This window comes from Anser brachyrhynchus, assembly GCF_964034855.1.
Source record: "Anser brachyrhynchus genome assembly, chromosome: 1".
Classification (NCBI taxonomy): Eukaryota; Metazoa; Chordata; class Aves; order Anseriformes; family Anatidae; genus Anser; species Anser brachyrhynchus.
The window spans coordinates 120665380-120685904 of record NC_137694.1 but is presented as its reverse complement, the minus strand read 5'-3'; the positions used below and the strand labels follow the sequence as shown (position 1 = coordinate 120685904).

General features: G+C 37.5%; 1 protein-coding gene across 6 annotated transcripts in view; it reads right to left on the bottom strand.

The window, feature by feature from the left end:
- CASK (calcium/calmodulin dependent serine protein kinase) overlaps positions 1-20525 on the bottom strand; it is a 220388-nt gene that overhangs the window by 162592 nt on the left and 37271 nt on the right. The window lies entirely within an intron of this gene.

The following is a 20525-nucleotide window of genomic DNA, read 5'->3' as shown; positions in this document are numbered from 1 at the left end:
ACCCTAAGAAGCTCCACTTTAAAAATATCACCATCAATACACATTTATGGGAGCTTCTTTTACAGAAGATACTTTAAGTTCTTGATGCCTTGACTTAGAATACGGAAACTTCCATTCACTATTAACAACAGAAAATAGACAATTATGGTGTGTGAAGCATTCAAACATGAAAAATTAAGTAGTTATGAACACAAAACAGGATTGTTTCAAGACTGCAATATGATTGACCTTGCCACTACTTTTTTTTTTACTGCTACTGATTTAATGACTGAATTGATAGTTCTAAAAAATCCATTCTAAAGTCTTCTCAAAAAGACATAAGGGCAAGTCCGAGGGTGGAAAGAGCCTTTGTTTGGAAGTTCATCTGTTCAGTGAATATTCATCCACTGAGTTAAATAAATGGATAAATATAACAAGAGAAATCCTTCCACTCAGACAGTGAACTGTAAGTTGGTTTATATGTTTCTGAGCAGTAAGACTGCAAAGAAATGGAATTCTCAAAATAAAAGTTTCCCTGAGAGGGGAGAGATGCCGAACTGAAGGTGTGTACTCACATAAGTTTATAACTGGGCTTTTGGAATTTCTTTACATACCAGATGATTCAAAGAATGCAATTTTTTACCCTATCAAATCAAGCTATTCCCATAGCTAAAATCCATTTTTGTACCTTATAAACAACATACTGGCAAATACTTCTTTAAATAAGATGATTTTTGACACAGAATACGAATACTAAACTAGGCCATGAATCACAATGTAAACATTCAAAATTAAGGAAGATATTTATTAACACAATTATCTAACCGCGAATTATGCTGATGCACTCAGACACAGCTACCTATGCAAGAAAATCGTTTTTCTTGCTCGTTTTCTCACTCCTAATGTACAACGAAATCCCCCAAACTGATGACTGTTTTCTTCTTCTCTGTATCCACAACCCAATATTATTCAGTATATAAAAACCAACAGTTACCACAAATATTTTTAAAAGATACTCAATTAAGACTCTAAATATACGGAAATCAACTTGTATCTGTAAATACAGAAAGCTCATCTAACTTCATTTGGCAACAGAGGACTAGAGCTATTGACCTGAAACACTTCCCCCATATTAAAAAAGTAATCTTTTATTAAAAATAAACCAACATTTTATACAGATCAGTGTCACCTTCTTATCCCGAGTCCCTGCTTACTCTTTTAGCACATCAAAGTTGGATTTGTTTAAAATAGCACAAAACCACATTTAAATTATGATAATTTAAAAACATTTCAAAAACCTAAACTACAGCTTCAGAATAATATTGGCAATACTTGTTTTTCAGACATAATTTGCTAGAAATTACATGTATTTATTTAAAATTGATCCTTTCTCTTTTCATTCTCATTGGTTTTCCACACAAAGCCTTTATGAAGTTATTAAATAAAGGTTTTTAATATAATCTGATACAGAATGATAGATTGTTGGAGTGTAGAAAAACCTGATGAAAGCACCATGCCCTTACTTACAGGCTGACCCTTGACTTTTGTTCATTGATGTAACTACAGAAACCCTATTAATATACATTTTTCTTCCTGTTGACTAAGCTACTTCTAGTTTTCCTGGTTTACTCAAGTCTGGGCTGAGAACTTGCCCACTTATCTGAGTATGTGCACATACTTCTAGCAGCCAAGAAGAGAGAGATGGCTGGAAAAAGCATAAATGAAATAGGAACATCCAAACTACAGCTCCTAAAAGGATCAGGTTTGTGGTCACCCTTACCACTCTTGTAAGTATGACTTACTTTTTCTTTCCATCATGTAGTAACATTTTAAAACCCTGACCGGAGCAATTTCCATTCTACATTTTAAGTCTGGAACAAAAAATGGACGTTTTATTCAATTCTGTAATAGAGATAAGAGGCATCGTGACAGTCTTAACCTTTATGGCCGTATTTAAACTTAGCTATGCTTTTTAAAGAGCCTTCTCTACCTGTAATGATGAATGCCAGTCTTAAGTAAATCAAAGCTGCTGTAAAGCTCAGAAGACAAGAATTCAGTGGTGCCCGCAATTAACTCATTCTCTTAAAAATACACCAATTTAGAGTCTCTCATGGAAATCAAGAGATTTTAAGCATAATCCGAAAATTCATGTATTTACAAGCCTTAGATTTCCAACTTTTCCAAAATTAGCTCTCCCATATTCAAGCCACAAACAGCCTCAAAATAGCATACATGTTATGACTATAGATTAGACGAATATATTCCATGACAGAAGCAGTGCAACAAAGGCTTCAAGTTTCTAATTTTAAATAATTTGTTATCTCGTGGATATTTAACACATTCACGAGAGGTACCCTTATGATTTAAGCAGACACGCCTGCTACCACGTGCCAATTAACAGAAAGGAATATTGAAATAAATTATGGTTGCAGTTAGTTTTTCGACATCTTCCTGTAGCTTCAATGAAACACAGACATTTTACAAATAAAATTACAATACCCCACAGTGATATTACTTAATTTGAGCCAGAAAACAAAACCCCATGCTTCCTAACACAATAGTTTCCAATCTTATTTGGAAGCTAAGTAACAAATGTCTTTCAGACCACACTCACATTTAGCATTAAAAACGATGCTTGTTTCCCCCAGTCAGGAAAAGGACTAAAATACTTGATCTTTCAAATGATACAAGTAGCTATTCATCAGTTTTGTTTGCCACCAGGGAAACATATCACATTCCAGATAAATGACAATTTCTATAGCTCAGTTTATTACTGCAGCTCAAATCATATGGTATCTAAAACACAGAGATGATGCAAAAGGGGAAGGAACAGCAGTTAAGATGCAGATCATCAAAATGGTTACAGACAGATCAGACAACTTATCTGAATGTTTGTTTATTAAAACAGAGGAACTGGGTTAAGTTGAATAATAAGAGATTTCATCCTCTAACAGTCATAGAAACTAAAATTATGATGTAATGTGTTTAATATTTCATTTCTCTCTCTGCTACCCTTAACACACACACCTACTGAGATACATAGACCAAAAAAGAACCATCTTTCCACCTTCCCCTCCAACCTTCAGAACCTTTCACCGCGGTTAGCACGGACAGAAACGACTACACTAATGCACTACTAAGTCTGAGAATCATTAAAATACTCAAGTAGTAAGGACAAATTATTTTCTTTCACTGATACTTGTTTTGTTATTATTGCTAGCAATACATCCCAATATCTGCAATTCTTTGGTTCCTACCTGCAATGTATACCAAAACGCAAAATGTATTTTCTTAGACTGAAGTTGGGATGCATGCTGAGTTTTGCTGTTTACTGCAGACAGAAATCAAAGCATCACAATACATTATTAAGGAGGTTATTGATTACATGTAGGCCAGGAGAAAGTGGATAGGAATGCTGAAAAGGTGCCTCAATTATTTTTTTTTTCATGTTTCCTAAATTTCAGGTTAGTAGGACAGCTCCTGATATAATCTGAACCCCAATTAAACTATTTCTGGTGATTAACTTAGCTGTCTTAACAGAACAGTTAATTATCATATCAACTGGACATAAACATGTATACAAAGGAGTATAACATTTGAACTAGAATGAAGTCCTACAAATTTTAGACCATCAAAGCCTTTTTGTTTTTACCATGTCCTTCACTCTAAATTATTTTGTTTGGTGTATGTCATAAGGACTTCAAGGATAAAGATAATAAGCCAACATTTTTCAATTTTTTTTTTAACTGAAATCTTGTTGGTTTGTCTGTTCTGCTTCCTTTCCTCTTTCCTCTAATACATGTCATTGTGCAAGAATAAGAACCGGTTGTGATTAAGATATAGTCCGTTCATTCCTAACAAGCACAAATAGTTGCAGCCAGTAACTACAGCCTGGACCCTTCCCATGTCCTGAAATAACTAAGCCAACTCACTGGAATGGAGTTCTTGCTGAGGAATACTCTAAGGACACCATGAACCTCTATGCTTCAAACCCCAAAACTTTCAGAGTATAAGTTACTTACATATCAGATCACCAACAAATTGCTCAACATTTCTTCCACGTGAATCATGTTTTTTTCAGGAATGTAACATAAAGCAATGCATTTTGGCTCCCAAATTCAGTTTTCGTAACAAAAAAGTTGAATATTTTCTCAGTAAAACCAAGAGCAAACAATCTCTTCTGGTGAATACAGTATCCCTCTACAAATGAGCTTTCATTTAAGAATCTAAGGCTTTTTCCTTCTTACTTAAGAAAGCTTAGCTGTTAAGAACCTGAAGCATGCAGTACATTTGTCTCTTATTCAACATGTTAAATTTTACATTTTACATCTCAAATGTAAATCAATATAAAAAAACCTGCCAGCTTGTTGCATTAAGATAGTGTTAGTGTATACAGACAGTCATGTAAGAAAAGACATATATATCCAGACTTTTTCTTTTCTCATTTTTTTTTCTCATTTAGAGGCTATGCACTCGCTTAGCTAAGCAGCAGACAACACTGTTTTGAACTAATGTGGTCAATGTTTTAAAAACAGTGGTATCCAAGTTAAAAATATTATTGGAAATAAAGCAAATTACAACCACATTCTAAAGACATAAATCTCATCCTCATTTCATTCATCCCTGCCCATTTAAAGACATACACTCTTCCTTTAATTTTCACTTTGAATAAAGTGAATGTCTTTTGAAAATTAAGTACTTCTAAGATTAATTAAGCCTGCAATTAGCCATTGTATCAGCTCATTTACACATGGAACTGCAGCTTGAAAGGGTGATTGATGATCTCTGTAAATAGCACACTGGCTTCGAGGGCATCCACTTTCAGAAAGCCATCACTGGCCATACTGGAGAGACGTTTTTTATTTTATTCTCAAAGGAAAATTTAAAATACTGCACTATTGTGACAGTGGCACAGAAGAACATTTGAGTTGAAGATCTGATACTTCTTTAGAAAATTACATATCCCAGTACAAGTCACAAACCTGAGTTCCTAAGTGGCAACACTTCTATCACAGGTATGCTTGACTGGGTTGTATCTTAGAAAACAATCCCAGAATCACCGAGCGGGCAAGGTTGGAAGGGACCTCGGGAGATCACCTAGTCCAAACCCCTGCCAAGCAGGATCACCTAGAGCACATTGCACAGGACGGCATCCAGGCGGGTTTTGAATATCTCCAGAGGAGACTCCACAACCTCTCTGGGCAGCGTGTCCCAGTGCTCTGTCATCCTCACAGTTATGAAGTGCCCCCTCATATTGAGCTGAAACCTCCCGTGCTTCAGTTTGTGCCCATTGCCTCTCATCCTCTTGCTGGGCACAACTTAGTGACCAGTGATAGGACCCGCGGGAATGGTATCAAGCTGCGGCAGGAGAGGTTCAGGCTGGACATCAGGAAGAGGTTCTTCACCGAGAGGGTTGTCGCACACTGCAACAGGCTCCCCAGGGAAGCAGTCCCTGCACCAAGCCTGTCGGAGTTTAAGAAGCGTTTGGACTGCGCGCTTAATCACATGGTCTGAATTTTTGGGTAGACCTGTGTGGTGCCAGGAGTTGGACTCCATGATCCTTGTGGGTCCCTTCCAACTTGGGATATTCTATGATTCTATGAAAAGAGACTGGCTCCACTTTCTTGACACCTTCCCCTCAGATATTTATATACACTGATGAGGTCTCCCCTCAGTCTTCTCTTTTCCAGGCTAAATAGGCTCAGTTCTCACAGCCTGTCCTCGTATGACAAGTCTATTTAATTCAGCTTCATAATAAAACATACAAAAGAACAAAGCATAATACAGAAGTTCACTGAATCTCGGCTCAGTATGAACACAGCTTGTAGAAGATACTCTCCAATATTAATCCAACAGAATTACAAAGAACAAAGAATGCAGAGAGAACCAAACCTGTGGTTCTAAAGTATGCAAAAGCAAATGAAAAAAACACAAAAAAACAACCCACAAGTCTACGTCATCCTCATGTTCGTTTCAGTGGGACATGATCATTTAAACTTCAAAAGTACTGAATCATAGTGCTTACTTAATGTTTGAGTATGATGTAGAGCTCTTTTCTAACGATTCTCTAAATCATAAAGTAACTGAAGAAAGGCTACCGAGGAAGGTGGTAGGGTTGGAAAGAGGTTTTTAAAAACAGTGAAACTAAAGTCAATAAAACATTTGGAAATGGTAGGCACTTTTGAAAGAAGCATTTAAAGACTTTCAAGAATATTACCTAAATGATAAACCAAGATGTATAAGAAATTATTATTAAAGTTTAAAAATATTCAAACTCTTTTTTAAAGGCTTAAGCAAGCTATTGCTCATAGGGAGTAATAACTTCAATGAAAACAATGGTCAAGGAAAACTTTAGTAACTTAGAGTACTGTTATATGATGTAGAAATACCTCAGCTGCGGTGGGGGAACACACTACAGGATGCACCCTCATACCAGTGTAGTGCACTGTAGGATCTAGTTAGGCATTCAGAGCTAACTTCTAACTCTGTCTTTCCATTGCAGAGTTCAGTACAACTCCAGGCAGAAACAGTGGCTGCAAGCATAGACCAGAAACCCAGTCACGGTCCCCCGTATGACCTACTACCCTTCCAGCAGTGTTTCCCTCATCAGTGAGTCATTAGAGCCCACTTCCCACTTTCTCAGCTCTCTTTGAAGCCTTATCTGACATGGCAAGGGAAGAAATAAAAACTGAAATTAGAAACACCACCACACAGTTGTGTTCAGATCCAAAAAGTTGGCAGATATACCCCATAGGAAGGAAAAAAAAGAAAAAAAGAAAAAAAAGGAAAAAAAAGGCAGACAGTAGCAGCCTGCAGCCTTTTTCTCTCTCCCCTTTTCTTAACTGATTCTTTTCTTCCATAGGAAACTACAGAAGGAATACCTCCTACAGTGCTTGTGCAAGTGAAACACTCCCCAAGAAAACCTTAGGGTATGCTTAGAATTTATGCAACGTACTGAACAAAACATTTACTTACAATTTTAAGATTCCCTTGTATAATTCAGAAGCTTAGTTATATGTTTTTGTTACTATAAAAGCAATACACCAGCAGAAAGAGATCTGTTTCACTATCATGTCTTTTTTCTATAGCCAACCTGCAAGGGGGATAAACTACTCTTAACAGATCTGTGACCTGTATCAACAGAAACAATGTTTGTGGCCTAAATTTTATTTCTTATCAGTAAAAAAAAGCAATTAATTTATCTATTATTCTACTTTTTAATATATGAGGTATATCTGTATCTATCTGTAAAATCTCTCAGGTATACATACCATGCAAAAAAAAGGTGCTGGTATGTAACAATGTCTTTAATGTACATATAGTTTGCAAACACAGAGGTAAGATGCTTAGTAGATTATCTCTTCTACCACCATGAAGTAAAAATTGTAGCACCAGACATAAATAACATTATTCATGCACAAGCAACTCAGAATATATTTTTATGCTCACATAGACTACAGTACCCTTTATTTTCAGAAGTCATACTTAATGCACAATTATCCTTTTAAATTCTTCCTCGTTGTACATACAGAACCATAGAAAAATTTAGGCTGGAGGGGACCTCTGAAGGAACATGCTCAATATGCTTTGTCTTGACATCTACTTGTTGCTATCAAAAACCATACTACAATGTTACTCTCTTTTAATTTAATTTTTAAACCCCCTTCCTCACCCCCTGAAAACAACCATTTACAAACAATTATTCAACACAGCATACATACAAGCAAAATTGTATTTTCAGTGATTGTTGTAGTAATCAGTTTCATGGTCTTAAAAGAGTTGCTCTAAAAGCTGCAGCTGTAGCAGAAATAGTAATAGTAGGTGTACTTTGTTAAGGCCTATAAGCTTTTTGGAACAAGATCAGACATTAGCTGCTGGGAAGCTTGAGAAGGGCATGCTCCCACAGGACGAGCCACATGGTAGATAACGAAGATGGAAGGGGTTTTAGAGCAAGATTACAGTAGATAATTTCAAGTTCACATTTGAATGATACTGAAGTATGACTGTTTTAAACAGAAGCAATAGTTACCGACACAGAACAGCCCTTGCAAGAGCCTGTCATCAGATCTTTCTTTATACCCTAATTTGTCAACTCATTAAAGGTCATTAGCAAGCAAAAGGTCAAGGCCTCAAATTCAAGCAACTCCTAAATAGCCTTCTGAATGAGTTCAGGATCTTGGCTCTAGGGCTTCTGCTTTTAGATTTCTTCCTTGATAATCTGTTTCCAGAGATTCACTAGTAATTTGTTTGTCCTGCAAGATTAGTAAATGCACACTACTTGCACTTTCCTCAATAAGTATGTTGTTTAAAAAGCTATGCTGGCAGCCTCAGTCTTCAATAAAATGTCCCATGGATGACTTAGATGAAAGAACAAACCCCAAATTATTTCTAAGGCATGCATGTACTAAGCACACACAAGCCAAAAATGATATATTCTCTTAATTGAGATAAAAGCAGTTACAAGAACCTCAGAAAATGGTGCTGTTTTTTTTTTTTTCTTTTTCTTTTGGTTTGTTAAACTGAGATTAAGTATCTTGTCCCTGCATTGGTAAAGAACTCAAGAAATATGATTCTCATTGCTCTCTCCGGTTCACCTCAAGGCAAGTGAGAAGCTACATCATACACAAGAAGTGATTTAGGGCAGGTGGAAACTGGTACTCAAAGCACAAAATCTATTTCTTGAATGGGGATGGGGGTGGTGGATAAAGAGAGCTTTGTTCACTAGTGAGTTCCCTCTGGAAATACTGACTGCAATACAAGTATGTAGCCAAAATTTCCAAACTTTTATTTTTGTGCTCTAAGATTCTGTTACCACTCACAGAAATATGCAAAACACCAGCAGATAAATCAAGAGCATCAGGTCAAAAGTGCTCCAAACCCCCCTGACGCTGTTCTCCTAACAGATGCCTTTAATATCCAAGCAAATCTTTTTTCTGTGAAGAAATATCTAGTGCACTAGATCAGGAGGCAGTGAAGGAAACCTGGGAAAACACTTATAAAAACTGAATTAGACATGAAATAACTGAACGGTGAGAAGAAAAACAGCAAGAAGGAACGTGTGTGTTAAAAGGAGCGCTTTGATCACCTTAACAAAAGAGAGCGTATTAAAATACCGGAGATTTGGCTCCTAAAGAATAGACAAAGGTTGTTGAGTATCTTCAGTCTCATCAGACAGGGACAATGGTCATTACTTTTTTGCTTCCCCATTCAGAGATTCGCCTTTTTATCCCATCCGTGCTACCAGGCCTCGTTCCATCTCGGGCCATGGCTTTACCAGCATTCCTTTAGCAGCAGCACTGGTTGAGACAGCAACCCTTCTAGCTGTTGTGTTGTCCTGAAACAGCCTTGGTATGATTACACTGAACCAGATCAAAGACGAAACAAAAACCACTCAAATATCCCCCACAAACCACTTTTTATTTTTTTCTTTTTCCAGTGTTACTTTTCATCCACAGCAGTTCCTTGAAGTGGCTTCAGTCATGGTTACACGAAGAGCTGGGGCAAGCAAGACAAGACAAAGCCAAAACCAGGAACAAATGGCAGCAGTGCTACCACAAAAAAATGAATGCAATCTCAGACCACAATGGTTCTTCACACATGCCTCCAGCCCCCAGCCCCCATTCCTGCACCAATACAGCATACTCACAACCATGCAATGAACCAAGGGGACACATGTAAATGAGAAAGTCTTTGGTATACACACGTATAGTTGGCTCCACGGTGCATAGTTTTTCTCACAATACAAGTGTTTTTGAGAAAACATAGCACAGAGCAAATTCAGAAAAAATGAGACTATATCAGCAACCCATGCTGCCAAAAACTCCTTCATGAAATTATGCCCTCAGGTGAGCTTACATGCATCAACTGCTCCCAAAAGGGAAAACTCTCACACTTCCCCCTCTCCTGCACTGTCATTCTACTTTAAGTTTCTGTGTTTCGATTCTTAATGGCCACTATATGTACATTAGTTTCTCTAACAAAACTGAGCTTACATACTACTCCCCCTTCTCTCTCTTTCACTCACGGAGTTTGCCAAGCCTCACAAAATGCACCTTTTAATGATGGGCCTTCTTGTTTCAGAATCTCTTCCCGGCATCTGTTGCAGTCTAAATTTTACTTAACAGAAGCAACCAGAACTGTGAAGAAGTCTTTGCAAAAGCTGGCATGATGCTCATAATGCTTTCTTCGCTGCAAATACTGTGCCTGGTATATCCTGCACTTGGCTTCTCCACACCTGTATCACATGGCCACCTGGATGCTGAATTCAGCATCCAGCAGATAGCTGGATTCTTCTCTTCTGTTGTTTCCAGCCAATTAGCCCGAACTTACCCAAAAGGCTTGTTACTGATTTTCCCATTCTTAAGTGGAAATGGTGCATCCCGAATTTAGAAGTTTGTCGTTTCCACTATGAGTCCTTGTTGTTTTTTTCTTTTTCTGAATGATGCTCAGATACTCATCTGCAGCCACTATCCCCAAATGTTGCATTAAAAAATAAAAAAGCCCAGTTTAATCAGTACACTTCAATATTTTTTCTTTTAAAATAACCTGGCAGACAACTAATCCAAATCTGACTAATGAGAAACCTTCACTTCTTTCACTATTTCCTCTTTGAATGCCCTGTTTTCATTTCTTCTTTAGTCCATTATGGAATAATTGACATTTATCACATTATAATCATTTTGTCTGTTTTGAAGAAACCAGCAACCTAAACTATGAAAAAGGAAAGCAAGAGGGAAGCCCTAGCAGATGAGACCGATGGAAGTGGTTTTCTCATTGCCTGGAATACAACACTGCTAAGCCAGTTGCCTCGAAACTACTATTGTGTTTAAAAATCAATCAATCAGTAAATCAGAAGATTCCCGTACATTCATAACAACAGAGAAAGGTACAACTAACTTGCATAGGCCATTACAGAAGTAATAGAAAAACTGACCACTTTTGTTGGAAATAACCTTTACATTCTGCTGTTATGTGTATGCGACAACATGTGGCTTTAAAAGCTTATCACCTTTACATGGTGACGTATGGAAAAGGTTCAGAAATTCTTTGAGTGCCTCTCTCTTCCCCATAAAACTCCCATCCCATTTGCCACCATCACACAACAGTTAATTCTCAAGACTTGAAAATTTCCCTATGTATTGACTTGAGGAAGACTTTTCGAAAGCTTTGTTGTTCTTTGACAATAGGAGATGAGCGGTCATTGCTAGGATTTGACGAAGTTTGTAACTCAAAAGGGGTTTGGAGGATTTTCTTGGGAGTCGTAATTGGGTTCATAGATTTGGTATTAATGTTCAACCATTACGGATGAGCCATTGTATGGCAAAACAAAACAAAACAACTTCAAAACAGTAACGCTTAAAGATCTCGGAGGGAATAGTCAAGCAAAACAATGTTTTTAAAACATACACAGGTGCTCGAAATCAGTATCACCCACAGAAGGAATAACTGAATCTAAACAGAATTTCTCATAAGTTCAAAATTATTATAGCTCAATATTTGAATTTTGCTTAAAAAGAAAAACAACACAAACAAACAAAAAAACTCAGTTCAGTTTAGCCGTCACTTAAAAAAATGATGGACTTAAAGCTATTTCTGCGTGCATACAAATTTATAAGACCCTTTGAAACCAATACACAGAAGTTACTGAGGTCTGCGAGAGAGACCAAGTTTCTGAATGAGAAAGTTCTCTGGTGTGGCACTGATCAGTGAAGGTAACTTATCCTAAGAATTTTGATCCAGACAGACAACTTCCTGTATTTCTTTCTTGAGTTTCGCCTATGAATTGCCAAACACCTTCATGTGTAATGAAAAGTACCTTGAAAAGAAAGTCTCTCCTGTACATCTCAGAAGAATGCAGATTAGTTTTAAATGTCCTAAATTGTCACCAAGATCATATATGAAGTGAAGGAAAACATAAATATTTGAGGTTTTCTTTTAAACATGTTGGAAGACTTCCAGTATGTCAGAAATCTAATTTATGACTCAAATCACCAGCCTTTAGAGTGATTCATAACATTTTAAATTATGGAAGGATTAATGGGATTTATTAAGAACATTCAGCTGAATATTGGGAAAAAACTTCCTGGTTATGTTATTTATAGAAGGCTGCTGAATTCTCTCTCCAGGGGACAAAGGAATGAATTCTTACCTCTTGAAATCTGAAGCTTTCAGCAACATACTGGAATGAAAAATCTGTCACAGAAAATATGTAGTTTCTCTTCACCATTTGGATCTGTTAGGTTTCTGAATAGTAGTTCTTGATAAAAGTATTTCTATATATTTAATACATATAAACTACTGTTCATAGTCAGCTTTTGTTTTTAATAGATTGCATTTCAACAGCCTAGATACATCTATTGAAATACATTAATCTATTCTACTTGTATTAGTTCAGCCTTTCTCTAAAATTTGAACAAATGGCTTTTTAGTAGTTTGTTTAGAGAAGTTATCTTTCACTAATTTCAAAAAATAAAGATGTCTTGGACAAAGCCAAAGCTTTAAAAACCTTTAAAACTAAATAGGGCTCTTCACCTTCCTAGATATTTGGAAGGCATACTGTTACACTAGTAGGAAAATTAACTACTGTTGTTTGTATATGTAAAAAATAAGCTGAACATTTAAACGGGAGAGACCAGCTTCCTGAAAACAATTGTTCATGAATTTTAAGCTCAGTTCTTCACGCGCTAATTTAAAGGTCACTCCTTACCATGATGCTGTCATTAAAAAGGCTATACGATACAAAATATCTCATTAACTACAACACAATTAACTATAATCACCTACAAGACAATTATTAATCCACACAACATAATGTAATGTATGATCAATTTTGTTACTGAAAAAAGCCACATTATTTTTCTAACTACTAAACATTTAATAGAAGTGTTCATAACCTTCCAGAGAGAACTAAATATAAAGCCATTGCTTACAAAACACATTTAATTTTCTTCCTTTTTTATTAGAAAAAAGGAAACGTTGCCTGGATCAATTTCTCAGCCAGCTCAGAGACACAGCTGTACTAATGCTTGTGCCAGTACTGGTGTGGGACGGCACAGGGATGCTAACTACCTGTGTGGTGAGAGGACAAGGTTTTTAGTACTGCCTTTTTTTTTTTTTTTTTTAAACAAACAAACACAACTAACCAACAAACCAAAAACCAACCTATTCCTGGAATTGTGAAATTAGTATGGATCAGAGTAATGACTCCAACTCATTTAACGTGCATGCACTAAAAAATCCACACTCCTGCAAGTGATTATTTGACCTTTGGGTTGACAAGACTGACAAGAATAAGAAATTGCATTCATTGCCCAGGCCAGGAACAGAGTCTGGCATTTCAACAGCTTCACTTATTTTATTCAAGGACTGAATAGTGAAACAGGGCAGATGAGCAACACTTTGTGTCCACAAGTAGATCTTAGTTTGTTCCATTACAAACCATCACACCGACAAGCACAAAGTCTAAAGGTTCTTTCAGATTGAACTAGAATTGATTTCAACTGCAGTCATAACTGCAGTGGTCTCTGCTTTGGACCACAGGATGAAAGTCATTCCCTCAAGTTGCTGTCTCAAAATATCGAACCACTTGTGTGCTAATGGTCTTAAAAAATAAATAAAAATAAATCTACCGACACTAGTAGAAACCCTAAAGAAAGAATTAGGAGACTGTTCAGTAAGCAACTTGCTACTTGCTGCTGCCCCTTTGAAGGATTCCCATGTTTAGCTTGCTTGGCTGCCACAAGCTCCTGCTGTCACCAGAAAGGATCCAGAAGCAGAAATAAATGCAGCTTCCAGCTTTGTTCTAGGCAATACACTTCTGGAGGATGAAGCATATATCCCACCAACTTCCCTGTCTTTTGAACAAGCAAGAAAAACTTAATTTATCTATTTCATATAGCTATTTTTGAACAAGCACATTCTCAGAGTTATCAGAAATCTTAAGTATTCCAACAGCGAGGTTACAGATTTGAACAAAAGTTCAAACTGGCAATTACTTCGGCACTGAGCATGTATGAACATGTGCTACGGAATCCTACCATAGCACCTTTCCTGCTTTATATTAGATATTTCACTACAATTTAAGCCCACACATATTTTTAGACAAATTAGAACTATCCAAACCAGAGCCAGAAGTTAACTGCTAAGAAAGGCAACATTTAGAAAAAGGGAGCAAGGAGAAAAGAGCTGACAGGGAGGATGGGAAGAGGAAACCAAACTACTGCACTATTTCTTCTTCATTATGCTTTTCTAGTCAAAATCATTTAGAGAGAGAAAAAAGAAAGAAAAATACTTTCTATATTTCACAGAGAATACATAAGGTATGTTTAACCACAGAAAGCAACTTCCTTTTGGCAGGGGTTTCAAGTAACTGTACAGCCCTACTTGTAAAGATGTAAAAATATGAAAATACCTGACAGCCAATAATTTGGGTGAAACATGTACAAGTGAAAATCATAAAACAAACTCCAAAACTTTATTGAAAGCTTACGTTTGTATTTATTGCCTTCAAACACCCATGTAGGAGTTTTAAGTCACACTAACTGGGCAACCTGTTGTGCAGCTGAAGTTGGCATCAGGGGTTTATTGGGCTTTTAGGAGCATGGGATCCTCTTTGAGGATCAAGGTCTGCAAGGAAGAGGCAGGATGCACCCAGGTAGGACAAGAGCCAGCAAGGAATGTTGGAGGAGGGAAACAAAGACCAGTCAATAGCCAACAAAGGACCAATTTGGCAAGCCCGGTGTGCAGGATGATATGGATCAAAGAGACTTTGTAATGAGTGTGAAGGCTAAAACAGACCAATTTCAAGCTTCATAAAGAAGAAGTACCCACACGACAGCACAGGGACAGTGCTCATACCTTTCCTGGGTAATCACCACAACCAGCTGCCTCTCTTAAGTGCCTGTATGATAACTCACACTACAGGGAAACAAACACAAAGAGTCAGAAGTCTGCTGCACTTGCAGTGATACTATCTCATTTGGTTCACAAGATGTGGTGGGCTGGCACACACAAGTAGAGTGCTGCAAAGGATGGGGACAAGCTCATTAGGAATGGGGGGCTGACCTCTGTGTGTGGAGCTCTGCCTTGGGACTGACGAGGAGCCAGGTGAGAGATTATGGGTCAGGATCAGTGTGCAAACAATATGGGCAACGTTGTGGTGGGGGCCTGCTACAGCCTGGTCAGGCAAAAGTAGATGAGGCCTTCTTCAGAGAACTGGAAGGAGACCCATGTTTGCAGACCCCGGTCCTCACTGTGTTCTTTAAATACCCCTGTATTTGCTGGTGGGACAAACCAGCAGGGTGCAGCACTCCAGGTTTCTGGAGTACGCTGATGATAACTTCCTGACACAGGTGATCAACGAACCAACAAGGGGAAACGGGCTGTTGACACCCCATGTTTACAAACATGGAAGAGCTCACAAAGGTTGCGGACAGCTTTCACTGCAGCAGCTGCAAGATGCAACTGAGGATCCTGAGAGAAAGGAGCAAGGCAACAAGTGGGATCATAGCCCTAGCACAGAAATGACAGCAGGAGAGAAACTTATAGTAGCTTACTAGTACGCCTGCCTAAGTATAAAAATCAAAGAGTGATGGCAAATACAGAGCAACAGAAACAAACAAAAAAAGATGTCAGAAAGTATCTTTGACATCTTACAATGCATGAATTAAAAGGGGATTTTAACCAGGTTGTTTTCTGTTTAGTCATCTAGATACAAAGACTACTTGTTCAGATAACTATCAGAATAAGAGTTTTGTTCATACCTCGGCTGAATGCACTAGTTTCCAACTTAGATTAGTGTCTCTGCCATACCCAGATAATTTCTATAACAAATTATGGCTTCATTAGAAGCTCAGAAACATCCCTGCAGATGGAAATGTTATTAGACTGATAGCACTAAACTAGATTTTATAGTAAAATGAACAACGTGTGACAACATATTTAGAACAGTGATTTCTGTGGACCACAGGGAATTCTTATTTCCAATTCCTTGGAAAAACCAATACAGGAACTGAAACACTCAAAATAACAGCAATTTCAAGGAGATATCCAAGCTGGATCTAGCCCTTCCATGGAGTTTCAGTTGAGGTAGTTGAGTAAGTACATCATCAGTTTTACATATCTGTCTATCTATACACACAGACACAAAGAGTTAAAATTGCTGTATGCTAAAGAAATTCCAATACTTTCGAGTCAAATCTTCTGTGAAGACTTTTGTAATCTAGTTTTCTCCTCTGAAAATTAAGTGTATCTGAAACTGAGTTACTGAACCCGCATTAAATAGTTATCAGATCATCCTTCTATAGTTAATTCTACTGGAGTTCTTATCCTGCATAGCCTAACCATGCAAATTAATTCATGGTAACAACAAAAAGTTACCAGATAGAGTTATTTCAATCTGAAGAAAAAGCCTGATAAAAGGATCAGTATAAATTTTAAGTTTTCAGTTACATGCACTTTCATAAAATACAAACGTCTATGGTTATAGTTTTGCTCCATTAAAGTTACATATTTTAATTATTGTAGCATACCAGAACAAAAACATTTTGTGTAGTGGGTTGACAGTGAGAGAAAACCCTAATAATTTGTGTGCTGATAATAAATTTGATAACGATCAGAAGTATTCACAGAATCACAGAATGGCTTTGGTTGGAAGGGACCTTAAAGACCACCTGGTTCCACCCCCCTGCTGTGGGCAGGGACACCTCCCACCAGACCAGGCTGCCCAAAGCCCCATCCAGCCTGGCCTTGAGCACCTCCAGGGATGGGACATCCACAGCTTCTCTGGGCAGCCTGTGCCAGTGCCTCACCACCCTCCGAGTGAAGAATTTCCTCCTTATATCAAAACCTATCCTCTGTTAGTTCAAAGCCATTATTCCTTGTCCTGTCACTGCACTCCTTGACAAAGAGTCCCTCCCCAGCTTTCCTGTAAGCCCCCGGAGGGACTGGAAAACCACTAAAAGGTTTCCTTGGTGCCTTCTTTTCTCCAGGTTGAACAACCCCAACTCTCCCAGCCTCTTCATGGGATAGGAGCTCCAACACTCATGACTCTCCTCTCATGACTCGTTCAGACCTATGTCCTTCCTGTGCTGGGGGCCCCAGAGCTGAACGCAGCACTCCAGCTGGGGTCTCATGAGAGCAGAGCAGAGGGGCAGAATCCCCTCCCTCGCCCTGCTGGCCACCCTTCTTTTGATGCAGCCCAAGATACAGTTGGCTTTCTGGGCTACAAGTGCACATTGCCAGCTCATGTTGAGCTTCTCATCAACCAACACCCCCAGGTCCTTCTCAGAGCTGCTTTCAATATATATCCACAATGAAATTGCTGATCACACAACATTTTAATCCATCCTGTAAAAGTCATACCTGAGCAAAATTCATCAGTCACAGATCTTAAGTTTGCTAAAAGACACAAAATTGCTCTCGACTATGAAGTGCCTCAAAATTTAGCTTCAAAGACCAGGAAAAAAAAATTGACTTTGATAACTCCTGTCAGCCCGTCAAATGATAAAACCTCTGTCATTAGCTTTTCTACTTTCTTTACTCTTTTCACCCATTAGCTAAAGTCTACGGATTAGTAAAAACAGAACAAGTACATAAATTTTCTCGTTTCTTCACAAAAGTTAAAAAAAATCCCAATAAAACTGCAAACTCAACGTGTTACTGAAATTTACCATGCCCCCTGGCAATTACCGCTGTGCAATTTTCAAGAATAACTGTCTTTAGCACACGGAAAACTCCATATCTACAAATTATGAGCTAAAAAGGAACACAATGAGCCCATTCTTGTTTTGCAAAGTCTGTATTCATGAATTATAAAAATGACTGTATTGTGTTTAGTCAAGAGTAGATTTGGATTTTTGGTTAGAATGTAAAGTTAAGTCCTATCTCCTCTGTTTCCCTATCTGTCTTACAGATCTATAGAAAAAGGTTTAGCTTCAGATCACAATCTTACCAGAGACAATCCTACACAATATTTTAATCAATACTTTCTGTTGTGCATTAGATCTTTATCTAAAAATGCCAGGAATGGAATTTAAGTTAAAAACAAACAAACAAACAAACCAACCTCTACGGAGAGCGGAAAGGAAACAGCAGAATACATTAAGAATATAGACGATTACAACACCTGATAGTTATTTAAGTCTGTTGGCAAGATTTAAAAAATAATCATTACCTGAGTACCACAGAAGTCTCATTTCTGAAACTCTTACAGCAAAGGCATGTTAAAGGTTCTGAAAACCAGCTATGTTTTTATGTTGATATGCCTACCTATTCACAACAGCACATGGTAGCACAATGATACCTTGGTATCTATCATACTCCCTCTCCCCAGGTAAAGCCTTGGTACCAGTAACAGAATAAATCTGCAGTGGACACTGCTCCTTTACCTTACGATTCTTCTGAAGGGGTGGGAGTGAAATGCACAACGTAGAGAAACTTGCTATCTACCAACATTATATAGCAGAACCCCCCCCTTTTTAATACAGTTCTCTAAAAAAATGAACATTCTAAAGCCGCATCATAATATGCCTAAATTAAGTTCCCAATTGCTCTACTGAGACCAGTAAGACAACTCTGGGGTGAGAAAACAGCAGTTTATGGAGGTTCTTATTCAGAATTTAAGTAGCCCTCTGATATTCACCAACAGAGAAAAAGCTAGCTCCTGTGCTTTTCACACACAAGGAAGAGAAATGAATGTCACAAATTTTCTGATGAAAATAAAATACAAGTGGATGATTCTCCTTTTCTCAGAGCTTTCCACTCTTACATTTTGCAAATGTTATGTTGAAAGTTAAGAAAACAAACAGAGCTGTCAACAAAAGCAACAGATTACAATCTGCTCAGACCTTCTTAATATTATATAGAATAATTAATATTATTAATTACATTTTAATATAATTAATATTATTAATTATTCTCCTATTATATAGGAGAACTTCATAACAAGCTCTTAAAATTCTTCTCCTCTGTGTGGTAATGAAGTTTGATGGAACTGTGACAGTTCTTCTGTTATTTAACCTTACAGCACTCAAAATTAACATATGCTCTAGAAAGCTTTAGATAAAACTCCTTCAGTAATTGAGTAACTTTACCTTATTAATGGAAGCACTTCCTATTAGCAAGAGCTACAGTTTCAGTATATTGTTTTTCCCATATATTCAACATATTTGTAATATCATTAAGAAGTTCTCCATAAAAGCTAAACACTCAAGGAAGTGAAAAACAAGAAAAACCCATTAGTCACAGGTAATCAACTACAGTTCATGGAAATGCATTATTTTCAAATTTTCAGCTGACTGCTTGCCTTACGCATGGCATCTTCCTTTGTATCTTAAGATCAACAGAGACCATACCAATGTCATTAAACACTGCAACTGTGACTGGATGACAAAGTTCAACAGTTTTCATAATTCAATACAAGGCACAAAAAAAAAAAATAATTTATCTGAACAAAAGTCTTCGAAGATTGACTGCTTTCCCAGCAACTTTCCTTCCCCAGAGCAACCAGACAGAAGGTTATACATTGGACAGACTGCAGGAGCAGGAATCTACTATTAGCTGTCAGAAGCCTCTAAACAACTGTTCTCCTTCCAAACACAGAACAGACTATCTAAAATCAAATGCGGGGCACACTGAATCTATGCCCGTATGTCACGTTTGACGGTCCTTCAATCCATTCTCATGCAGCTACTGCAAAAAGGACAAGGCTTTCTCCTCAAGGCAGGAACAAGCAGGCCACAGGAGCCAAATTTTCTAGCACGTAATTTCTTCTTCACCAACTGTTTCTGATCAGTGCATGTTGTTCATAGCTCTGTAAGCGATGCGGTTAAAAAAACAACCACACAACAAACTTACGAAGCTGCGAATCTCCACAGTTCAAACAATTATCAGCAAGTTCAAACAAGATTAACACCTGCAGGACATCCAGATCCTCTCTGGAGGATGTTGGTCAGTTCTGTGTGGCTTCTGGTGCTTTAAGACAAGAGTACTGAACTGGCTTACCCACGAGAAGTGTATTTTCATACATAAGAGATTGTTTTAAAAAGAGATTTTGAAATGTAAATTCAAGGTTCTGCATGTATCTGCAGCTTTTATCATCTCCTTGCCTCTGTAACTCTCTTCCACCACTGACATGCAGCTTTTGCAAGAACTACTCAGGATTTTAGCAAACATAGCTTAAATATTAATAAAACAATTTACGGCCATGGCATATTTAGCCAATTAGCTATCCAGAAATTACAACAAAAAGGTTATTTCTGGATATATTATTAGCAAAGCTGATAATACAATGTTTATGCATGATTTGGTACTATGATATTTAACAAGTCTAAAAATACAGTGTTGAATTATTTAACAATTTTTATATGTTGCAGCTCAGACTACTACTTCACACCTAAATACAGATAACAAATGCTTTCATTTTATTTGAAAGCATAGTTCCTGCCCTCACTGCATCACGTAACGAACAAATGAACACAATACAAAATGTTATGTAGATCTAGAAGCAACCCCCGCAAAAGTGTAAATATTTTAATACATGCCTTACA